General features: G+C 31.7%; 1 long non-coding RNA gene across 1 annotated transcript in view; it reads right to left on the reverse strand.

Annotated features, from left to right (window-relative positions):
• Nucleotides 1-7,944: 7,944 nt before the first annotated feature.
• LOC145271458 (uncharacterized) overlaps nucleotides 7,945-12,376 on the reverse strand; it is an 18,078-nt gene continuing 13,646 nt past the window's right edge. The window contains exon 2 of the long non-coding RNA XR_013865886.1: nucleotides 7,945-9,248. This is a non-coding gene — a long non-coding RNA (uncharacterized LOC145271458). The remainder of the gene's footprint in view (nucleotides 9,249-12,376) is intronic.

Here is a 12,376-nt window from a genome sequence, read left to right on the forward strand (position 1 = left end):
TATCATACTTGTTCAATATAATTTTAGTTTATCATACTTGTTCAATATAATTTTCAGTTTATCATACTTGTTCAACATAATTTTAGTTTAACATACTTGTTCAACATAATTTTAGTTTATCATACTTGTTCAACATAATTTTAGTTTATCATACTTGTTCAACATAATTTTAGTTTATCATACTTGTTCAACATAATTTTAGTTTATCATACTTGTTCAATATTATTTTAGTTTATCATACTTGTTCAATATAATTTTCAGTTTATCATACTTGTTCAACATAATTTTAGTTTAACATACTTGTTCAACATAATTTTAGTTTATCATACTTGTTCAACATAATTTTAGTTTATCATACTTGTTCAATATAATTTTAGTTTATCATACTTGTTCAATATAATTTTCAGTTTATCATACTTGTTCAATATAATTTTCAGTTTATCATACTTGTTCAATATAATTTTCAGTTTATCATACTTGTTCAATATAATTTTAAGTTTATCATACTTGTTCAACATAATTTTCAGTTTATCATACTTGTTCAATATAATTTTCAGTTTATCATACTTGTTCAACATAATTTTCAGTTTATCATACTTGTTCAATATAATTTTAGTTTATCATACTTGTTTAATATAATTTTAGTTTATCATACTTGTTCAATATAATTTTCCATTTATCATACTTGTTCAATATAATTTTCAGTTTATCATACTTGTTCAATATAATTTTCAGTTTATCATACTTGTTCAATATAATTTTAAGTTTATCATACTTGTTCAACATAATTTTCAGTTTATCATACTTGTTCAATATAATTTTCAGTTTATCATACTTGTTCAACATAATTTTCAGTTTATCATACTTGTTCAACATATTTTTAGTTTATCATACTTGTTCAACATAATTTTAGTTTATCATACTTGTTCAACATAATTTTAGTTTATCATACTTGTTCAACATAATTTTAGTGTATCATACTTGTTCAATATAATTTTAGTTTATCATACTTGTTCAATATAATTTTAGTTTATCATACTTGTTCAACATAATTTCAGTTTATCATACTTGTTCAACATAATTTCAGTTTATCATACTTGTTCAACATAATTTCAGTTTATCATACTTGTTCAACATAATTTCAGTTTATCATACTTGTTCAACATAATTTTAGTTTATCATACTTGTTCAATATAATTTTAGTTCATCATACTTGTTTAATATAATTTTAGTTTATTATACTTGTTTAATATAATTTTAGTTTATCATACTTGTTCAACATAATTTTCAGTATATCATACTTGTTCAATATAATTTTAGTTTATCATACTTGTTCAATATAATTTTCAGTTTATCATACGTGTTCAATATAATTTTCAGTTTATCATACTTGTTCAATATAATTTTAGTTTATCATACTTGTTCAATATAATTTTAGTTTATCATACTTGTTCAATATAATTTTAGTTTATCATACTTGTTCAATATAATTTTCAGTTTATCATACTTGTTCAACATAATTTTAGTTTAACATACTTGTTCAACATAATTTTAGTTTATCATACTTGTTCAACATAATTTTAGTTTATCATACTTGTTCAACATAATTTTAGTTTATCATACTTGTTCAATATTATTTTAGTTTATCATACTTGTTCAATATAATTTTCAGTTTATCATACTTGTTCAACATAATTTTAGTTTAACATACTTGTTCAACATAATTTTAGTTTATCATACTTGTTCAACATAATTTTAGTTTATCATACTTGTTCAATATAATTTTAGTTTATCATACTTGTTCAATATAATTTTCAGTTTATCATACTTGTTCAATATAATTTTCAGTTTATCATACTTGTTCAATATAATTTTAAGTTTATCATACTTGTTCAACATAATTTTCAGTTTATCATACTTGTTCAATATAATTTTCAGTTTATCATACTTGTTCAACATAATTTTCAGTTTATCATACTTGTTCAATATAATTTTAGTTTATCATACTTGTTTAATATAATTTTAGTTTATCATTCTTGTTCAATATAATTTTCCATTTATCATACTTGTTCAATATAATTTTCAGTTTATCATACTTGTTCAATATAATTTACCGTTTATCATACTTGCTCGGCATATAAATTTGGCAGAACTTGATGCCACATAAAAAGGGCTTAATCTTGCATTGCAATAGCAGGCTAAGGTTCGGCATCTCCACATTGACTCATTGTGTGTTTACTACTGGATGACCGACACCTTGACTGGAAAGGCTCGAGTTAAGACTAGAGCTGCAAGTGAGATGTTAGTACGAAGGAGACTGGCAATAATAAAGCGTCTAGTTGACAAATACAGATCGCTGGTGGACATTACCTTAGTTTTGTGAATGCAGAATTTGGCTGATAGCTTGACTAGAGTACCAAAGAGATGGATTGATGTAATGAGGCAGGGATCTGATCCTCCACAACAGACATGCGCGACCGTAACAGACCAATTAACACCTGATCAGATCTGTACAATACATCTGGACATCTTGGTATTGGGAGGACCATATATTTTGTCCGAAGAGTGTTTCCTTCAACTACAAGAGCATCAATCAAGGCAGCTATACGCTTATGTGAAGAGTGTCAGCGAATTGATCCAGTACCGTCCCAATGGCAAAAAGGGAAGCTTGAGGTTGAGGACAACTGGTATCGAGTACGAATGGATGTAACGCAATATGAGGGCAAGCATTTTTTTACCTTGAGAGATTGTGGCCCGACACGTTTCACGATATGGCGCCTGTTGACACAACAGGTTGCATCTAGCATTATACGACAGTTGAGAGCTGTCTTTTTGAACGTGGTGCCCTGCTTGAAATTCTGATTGATAACGCCACTACGTTTTGATGTCAAGAATTTCAGAAATTCATGCAGGAATGGGGAATTAGAATGCATTAACGATGTGCATATTTTCCCAAAGGTAACGGTATAGCAGAGCGGTGTCACCGCACCAGTAAAAGAATTGTAGCCAGGATACAGTGTTCTTTTCTAGAAGCTGTGTACTGGTATAATGTGACACCAAAGGACTATGCAACACCAGAAACTGCACCAGCTAATGGGATTTACCGCTATAAATAGCGTATAAAAGGAATTGATGTCACACCATCAGTGGTTAGCGTTGTCAATACACCATATCAAGTGGGAGACCGTGTTTGGGTAAAACCCCCAAATGCTGGGTGTACTGTAAAATTTTACAGAGGAAAAATAGATAAAATCATGTCCTCAGACCATGTTGATTGATGTTGATTGATGGTGTACCACGTCATGTAAAATATATCCACCCCTGTTATACCTCTTCTGATTCTGAGGACGATGAGGAAGATCACATACAGTTCAGGGATGATCCTGATCGCCTACTACTCCTTCAGGTGAGCATAGAAACACTACCTACAGAACCAGATGAGGGAATGATGGAACATACTGGTGGCAATAGTGATGAGAACGATGGACATGAGGAAGTAATACCACCGAGAAAGACGAATACTGCCTACCCGCCGTTATTGTGAAACACCACCTATAGCACCACGAGAGGGGATGATGGAACATACTGAGGAAGATGGAACCAAGGAAGTGATGCCTCTGATTCTTCGAAGGAGTACCCGACAAAGACGGATACTGCCCCCTGGCCCTGATTGTGAAACACAGCATATGGAACAACGAGAGTGGATAATGGAACAGACTGGTGGCAATAATGGTGGTAATGAGGAAGATGGCAATGAGGAAGTGCTGCTTTCGATTCTTCGAAGAAGTACCCAACAAAGACGACTACCCCCCCCCTGCTCTGTGTGTCATCATGAGATCAGTGGGGGTGTAGGGAAACTCGTGACTTACCTAACTAGCATGTGTGTATAATTCAACAGGTCGGTTGTGGAACGAAATGAATGAAGAAGAAAGAAACAAAAATAGCTGCCTTATCTCTTTATATGCCTGCAATGTTACCACCTGATATGCCGATTAGATGCTCCTGGGTGGAGATAAAAGAGAGTTGATTTTTTAGAGGGCATGTTCATTTTGAAGTTGGATTCTGAAGAAATAAGTTGAAGTAGCAGAGCTGCGTTACAGATATACAAGTTTGAAAGTTGGAAGTTTGGACAACAGTGTCAAACTTACTCAGGAAATTATTGGTGTGATGTGCAGAAGAAATAACTCAAGTTATTGAATTATAGCCCCCTCTCCAATATTTTTTTTTTGGGTTTATAGTCTTTGCAGCAGGGTATGCTGACAACATATATCAAGGTTAAACTTGGGAAATTACTTTGACAATCGCTCTCAAAAATGGGGTGTCTATTCCTAAAGTCATTCTTACCATGGTGAGGATGGGCGTGTCTATTCCGTATGCCATTCTTAATATTGTGACGTTGGGAATTGACAACAACAACAACTGAGGGGGTATGTTTCCACTGGACAACGCTGATTAACGGGCCCTGCTAATAAAAAAATAATATAGTGTTCCCTGAATGTCCATCATAAAATTATAATAGAAAGTTTTTTAGGCATTGATTGAAAACGACGTGTCAAAAATTTTACAATTTTTCTTGCCATTCTGCATGCATGATTTTTTAAAAATAATATTTAAAAAAATAGAATATAAAGCATCTTGAAAATATTTAAGATAGAGAAATAAAATTGCATCAAGTTACTTTTTTGAATGAAGGACAAACTGCCGTGCAATCGCATAGTTTTTAATGAAATTCTTTTACTTATTTCAAAATAAGATTTTATTATTTTATAATGAGTTTTCATTGTTTTTTATTTAGTTAGAAAAATAAGGTCTTATTCTTTTATAACGTCTGTATCATATTAGTTCAATTGTCAAGGGTCATCATTTTCTTATTGAGTTGTTTTCGTGTTTTAAACTTTGAACTATGTTTACATTACAAGAATATGGTTTCTCTCCAGTATGAATTCGTGTCTTTTTCAACCAAAATGATTCAGAAATGCTGAATTGCACACTTCACAAGGAAAACGTTTCTCTCCAGTGTGCTTTCCTATATCAGAGTTGATAAAAAATGATTTACCACAAACGTCTCCAGCATGACATTTCTTTCTCTGGCCTCCATGATGTGTTATCTTGGGTTTTTTAAATTAGAACTTTCCATAAATGATGCCAACACATAATCCCTCAATATGTTATCGTGTGTTTTTAAAGTAAAATTATGCCTCACATAATTGGCAAGAGTAGTGTTTCTCTCTTTTTTAATCATTTTGTTTTGGTTAGTTTAAAGAGATCAAGGGGCTTAGTCCTGAGGTTAACACTTGATTTTATTATGATTTGAATTAATATACGAGGGATATAAGAATATGCACTGTTCCTTTTATAGCTGCTATCTGTATTTTGTGCCAACTTGATCTTCCATGAATTGTTTCCAAGAATTTTTTAAGATTTTATTTCATTAGGTCCACTGCTCCAATCGCAACTGGCATGTGATGTTGATTTTCTTAATGTTTTCTTTCATTAGGTCAACTGCTCCAATCGCAACTGGCATGTGATGTTGATTTTCTTAAGAGGCCGTTTTTAAATCATTCTTGAGGTTCTGATATTTTGTTATCTTTTCCCGTTCAGCTCTATTAAAGCCAGTCATTTTGGGACGTTAATAATGAACGCAGTTCTTTCAGACGTGTTCCATATTACAATGTCTGCTTTCTCCTTTTCTTTCTTTGAAGATCGAAATGCTGGGTATGTGACAGCCAAACCAGTTGTGAACATTCTCGTGCTTTTTATTGAAACCAATCGAGAGCTCTTTTTAGTATCCTCGTTGTTCCCTGTTGGACAATTGTCTGGATTTCTTTTGCACTTGGTTCACCAGGAATATTAGTTTGGTAGGACTTCAGGTTCTTCTTCATAAGCCCTGTAGCACCTATAATAACTATTATGATTGATATCTCCCTAAGATTCCAGTTTCTTTTCATATCATACATGAGACCTTTATATTTAGTCTGTTTCTCTCTTTCAGCTCTGTTCAGACCTCCATCATTAGGGACACTCACTCAACCAAGATTGCAACTCTCTCTGACATTCCATATAACTATGTCAGATTACACAACAGCATTTTCAAGGTAGAGGGCTGTGGTCGTCATGAATGGCATATAAATCATTTCCAAGTGTTCTTCCAGGTTAATCTTTCCAGGACTTGCTGCTACACTGGATGTTTAATTTTTTACAGATGGTCAGTGGAGGTACTTACATACTTCATCAGGTCTCGCTGTCTAAAAGAAACTTGCAACTTAATACTAGATGACTTACAATTTCCAATTCTGTATGGTAGAACCTGCATTTGTTGTTATTAGTTGTACCTGTTATCTCTTGAATGCACTGGTCATAAATCCCTGATCTTGAACATCCATTATAACCCTTTCCTGATCGTGGTGGAGGGCTCCCCTCTTGAGCCAGTTCAAGGAAACTTCTTTGTTTATGTATTCCTGAGAGAGTTCCCCCAAAACATACTTTGCACGATGATGCTGGTCCCACTCTTTAAGGTTCATCCTTTGGAAAGTCTCGGTATATTTCTGCCGCTTCTTGCTATTTCTGTGGCAGGCTTGTTTGGTGCTTCATCCTCATCTGTGAGACAGCCCTGACCAAAATGATTGGTCAGCTGGGTGACTGGTGTTGTTCTTCTGAATCTTGTCTCTTGTTGTTCATATACTATTGAGAGGGCGTGTTTCTGGAAGCTTTTCAGATACTGGCTTGTGCTCACTATAGTTGCCCTATGTTGGTGATTGATCTCTGAGAGCCCCAGTCCTCCTTCTTCCCTGGGCGAATTCAGTCTTGCTAGACACTGATTTCTATATATTATTTTATGGAGCTTTATTAGCTTCCGTGTTTTTACATCTAGCCAATTAATGTATTTTTGCGGCCAGTAAACGATACCAAAGCTGTATGTTATTACTGGCATTGCAAGCTGGTTGATAGCAGTTATATTATTTTATGTTTAAGTTTCTTTCCTGTGTGTACGCATGTGTTTTTTGAAATTGGAATTTCTCAAAAATGCTCTCTCACACATTTGACAAGAGTAAGGTTTCACAATAGAGTGTGTTTGCATGTGTAAGTTTAAATTTGATTTTATTGAAAACGATTTGACACAAATTTCACATGAATACGGTTTTTCTCCAGTGTGTGTTCGCACGTGTGTTTTTAACTGAAAATTACTAGAAAACCTTTTACTGCACACTTGACAAGAGTAAGCTTTCTCTCCAGTGTGCGTTCTTATATGGTATTTTAAAATTGAATTCATTGAAAATGATGCGCCACAAACTTCACAATGATAGGGTTTCTCGCCCATGTGTGTTCGCATGTGCCTTTTTAAATGAGTATTTGCTGAAAATGATTTTCCGCAAACTTGACATGAATAAGGTTTTTCTCCAGTGTGTGTTCGCATATGCAGATTTAAATTAGTACGTCTTGAAAATGTTGCGCTACAAACTTCACATGAATAAGGTTTTTCGCCGGTGTGTGTTCGCATGTGAGTTTTTAAATTAGAATTTGTTGCAAATGCTTTATTACAAACTTTACAATGATAAAGGTTCTCTCCAGTGTGGGTTCGCATATGACATGTTAAGTTTGACTTAATTGAAAATGCTGTAAAGCACACTTCACATGAATAAGGTTTCTCGCCCGTGTGTGTTCGCATGTGTCTTTTTAAATGAGATTTGGTTGAAAATGACGCGCCACACACTTCACAAGAATGAAGTTTCTCTCCAACGTGGATCTCCATTTTCAAACGTGAATTATTGAAACAAAACTCAGGTTTTATCTTCATATGTCAATTCAAAGATTGACGAAAATATTGCGCCACACAAATTTCCCTTCGTTTCTTTTGAAATAATAATTGGTATAAAAGCTAGTGAGGATAATCTAGTCTTACAATTATTTTGTTTCGGACTTCACAAGAATAAGATTTATCTCCAGTGTCTTTGCATTTATGTTTTTTTATTCAGAAAGGAAATATTTTACAAGTGTAAAGTTTTTCGCTCATCTGCTTTAACATGTGTAACTTTAATATTGAGTGAAAATAATAAGCTGCAAATAAACAAGTACAGTTCATACATATGCATTTGCAAATTTTATTGTCATTTAAAATATTAATTGGTGTTTGATACTTTCACTCGATAGTGTTTTAATCTGTATTCTAAAAGAGTCTGTGCCAAAGACTTAACAAATTATGTGTTATAATGTGTTTTTAAAGGTAATAGATTAGTCAGTTATACTCGAAAGTGCTGTGCAGAACACTTTAAATGAATACACTTTCCTCTTCCACGTGTATTTTTAAAATGTCAGAATTCCCAAAATACACTGCGCATCAAAAGAATAATCTCTAGTGTTCGTTTTCAAATAATCACATTTTTCATGGTGTACTACATTATATTTAAAAAAGTTTTTTTTTAATGTAATGTAGTATGTACTGCACAATTACATGATATTCAATAACACCATTTTTTTAAAAATTCTTTTAATCAGTCATTATTGCATTTATATACAATCACGTTTACACACCGGTTCTCATAAGATCACAGAAGTTGAGCAACGTTGAGCCTAGTCAGTACCAGATGGATGAGAATTTGGGAAGGCGAGGCGCTGTATGTACCACAAAGTAAAATACTAGGTTGAGAAACTGGTGCGGTCTATCCTTCTCTCAAGGGTAGATGGACCTCTCTCAAGTCATGGTAGGAACCCCATTTAGTGATGGAGTCATGATAAAAATATCCTTGAAAGCCTTGGCGAAGCATCAAGCGTTCAGCTACTGATGAGATTTGAATTGCACTACAAACTCGTGTAGTGAGTTCAATGTCGGCTGCGGCCATGCTGGATGGATAGATGGTCATTGCACGATTCAAGTTACTTAAGATACTATGTGCACGATTCACAAATATAAGGTTTTCTCACCTTTGTTTAAAAATGTGTAATTTTAAATAAATATTGAGTGAAAATAATAATATACTTAACAAACAAGTATAATTCATGCACATGCATTTGTATATTTCAATGATGATTCCTTTCTATTATATTCAACGCATTTTTTTATTTCTGCATTTTATTCAACAGATTTTTCATAATAATGCCTTGTGAATGCTTTTCTATAAACTTTTCATGTAAATTATTTTATTTACTTTGTCCAATCATTTCTAAAATAAGAAAATTCCAGTTCACTCAGTCCAGAAAAATGAAGCAATTTTTTAAAAATTCCATCTTAATTTTTCCAATTTAACTGTAATCTGTAAAAAAAAAATAGTATTATAAAATTATAAAAAATTACATAAAAAAGTAATAAAGTTCTTGATTTAAATCAAGTTATTTATTGAATTTGAAATTATTTTTAAAATAACATTTATGTATAACATAGAAAAAAAACCGATTAGATATTTAACACTAAAATTTTATAATCTGCACAAACTAATGTAACGTTTGACTTTCTTGCTATACTAAAAATATAATGTTCATCATAATGTATTAATTTAGACCTGCAACATCTGCATCACAAATTAAACAGTAAATTATTGAGTAAAACGTTTACGATTAACATAGTATAGAAAGAAATGAGATATGATGTAATTAAAAGTTTATTAAATAACATTTTTAACTATGAACAGTTTGTGGTTATTGTAATACTTTTGATGCAGAGAAGCTGGTTCAATACAGGAACGACATGTCTGAATAATTTTGTCGAAAAAAGAATTATACGTATTAGATAAGAAATAACTAAATCGAAAGAATATGTCGCAATATAATCATTCATGTATTCAAATCCTAACGGAACCATATTGTTCCATGGGAATTGAAGAAACCAAAACAGTTCTTTAATAAAGATCAACATTTTTAAATGTTATTCCTATTACAAGACGAGATCTTGCCCTGATGCGAGAAACGGAAGTTTTTGTCATATCGAGTGTGGAGAAAAGGGGATTTTGAACATCTGCACAGTAGTCCGGGCAGCACTTCCGGCAAAAAAGGCAACACGTGGCCGGACAGAAAAATATCACAGCCGCTGCAGGATCTTCTATTCACAAGTGAAAGGTCAAAATAAAATAAAGATCAACATTTTTAAATGTTATTCCTCGACCTGAAAGATTATTTTTCGAACAGATTTCAAAACCTTGGCTTATTAAACATTTTTACTAATAGAGTAATGTATTAAAAAACTAGATTTAGTTATTTATTCATCATGTTAGTCATAGAAAGGTAAAGAAGTTTATAGCCCGTAATAGAAAACCTGTCTTTATTACTTCCATTAGATATACATACTGATGTATCGATTATACATTTCCACAGCAGATTAATAGGTTAAATTTCTTTCTTTACTTCGGTGTCATTGGTTTTGTGTGACTTCATAAAATACGAGCTGGACAAATAGTGTAGTGACGTAGCATTATACAACTATTAACAAGACAAATAATCATAGTCAATATTGTAATTTATAGAAATAAACAATTTTAAAAATCTAGTAAAAAATAATTTTAATGAAATCTGGTGTAAAAAAAATTACCGTCCATCCTTTTTAAAAATAAAAATTTACAAAAGCCGTAAGGAAATTCCTGTGCAAAAAATATTTGTTGATATAAGTTATGCAAATAAAATAGAATGATTACAAATAATAGAAAATAAAAAAAAATCCCTACATCCATTATTGGAGAGTAGCAAATCTATTTCGAAAGCTGTTCTTAACATAGGAAAGTTGGAGTGTTTATTTGTTTTAAACATACCTGAAGCCCTATAAAGGTCGACATTTCCAATGTGATCGGTGTGTTGGACTTATGTAAAAAAAAAAGAAAGTAGACCTAATTGATTTTTTTGTTTAAAATTTAAATTATTTCGCTTTTGTTAATAGAATTTTATTTTTATATAATCTATATAACTATAAAATTCAAATGACCTTGTAACTCAACATCCAGTTTATGACTTTCGGTTGCGCATGCATACATAAACATAAACCCATAACAGCGTGAACAAATAAATACAAATTGCTACTTTTGCAGAATTTGACCTGTGCACTGAAATATTAACGTTATTATTTCAAAATTATTATTTAACATGGGAAGGGTGGGGATGTTTTGCAACAATTCTGTATTGCAACTATACTGTCGCAATTTTCTTACAAATAAATCAACTTTGATCCGTTGACAGCGTATTGTTTTACTGTGTACGTTTTCAGCATCCCGATTGTTTTTTTTTTCGCATTAAGATTATCCAAATAAACAATTGTTACTACTTTCTGCTTTTTTAAAATCGTTCATTTCTGTATTACGTTTAAGTTATTTTAACGCAATTTTCTTACAAATAAATCTACTTAAACCCATTGACAACCATAAGAGCATTTTACAACGTATTGTTTTACTGTGTACGTTTTCAGCATCCCAATTGTTTTTTCCTGTTTAAATTAAACGATATATCAAAATTTGAATTTAACTTTAAGTATTATGGTATCAAGTCAGTGCACATTTACCTATAAGTATGACAAACCACTTATAATTCAATGGCTGTAAGATTTTTTTTTTAAATAAACAATTATAAACAGAACAACTCATAGAAATCTATCTATATTCTTTTTCATTTTAATATACTTTCATAGAAATGTTTCTACTAAGAAAAAACTTTTCTTTACGCCATAAGTGTCATGCTCATACATTAATTCCATAGCTAAGGTAACATACTGACCCAACGGGTCACGGGTAGTCTAGTTTTTTTATAAATAAAAAATACTATTGTTGAATGTTATTCTATCGATTACTTTCATTTTAGGGGCATAATAATAAAAAAAAAAGATTAAAATAGAAGGAAATTTAAATGTCCATATTTACCACAACTGTAAAACAGCGCATACTCCGCAAGTTTTACTAAGTAATGTAATGAACTTTCGATCAAATGTGTTTCAGAGAAAAACATTATTACGTACTTACATGTCATGTTGAAATTAGTATTAATTCACAAAATTATCCAAAAATAAATATTAAGTAGATGTGCTAGAGCTATTTTTCAGTAAAACTCGAACAGACTAACACTGGGGACAAAATGGACGGAAAAAAGCAAGAGGATAAGTCAGTTTGGCAAATTGTCAAATCTCCAACTGCAAAACGTTAAAATTTATGATAAAATCGCTAATTCGAAAATTTCTAGTTTTACTTGCAATTATTTTTCTACTGATTTTTGTTATTTTTAGAACTTATATACATGACACAAAAGTATGTAATAATGTTTTTTTTCTGGCAAAGTCATAAAATCAAATGCAATTGCTTTAAAAGGTAGAATCTCCCCCCTCCGAAAGAAATGCACATAATTTAACGACCATCGCAAAAAAAAAAAATAATAAAAACTACATTTTGTATTATTAATGCTATCAACTTTGTTA

This window comes from Euprymna scolopes, chromosome 46 (genome assembly GCF_053919585.1).
Source record: "Euprymna scolopes isolate OS-2025 chromosome 46, ASM5391958v1, whole genome shotgun sequence".
In the NCBI taxonomy this organism is placed as follows: domain Eukaryota; kingdom Metazoa; phylum Mollusca; class Cephalopoda; order Sepiida; family Sepiolidae; genus Euprymna; species Euprymna scolopes.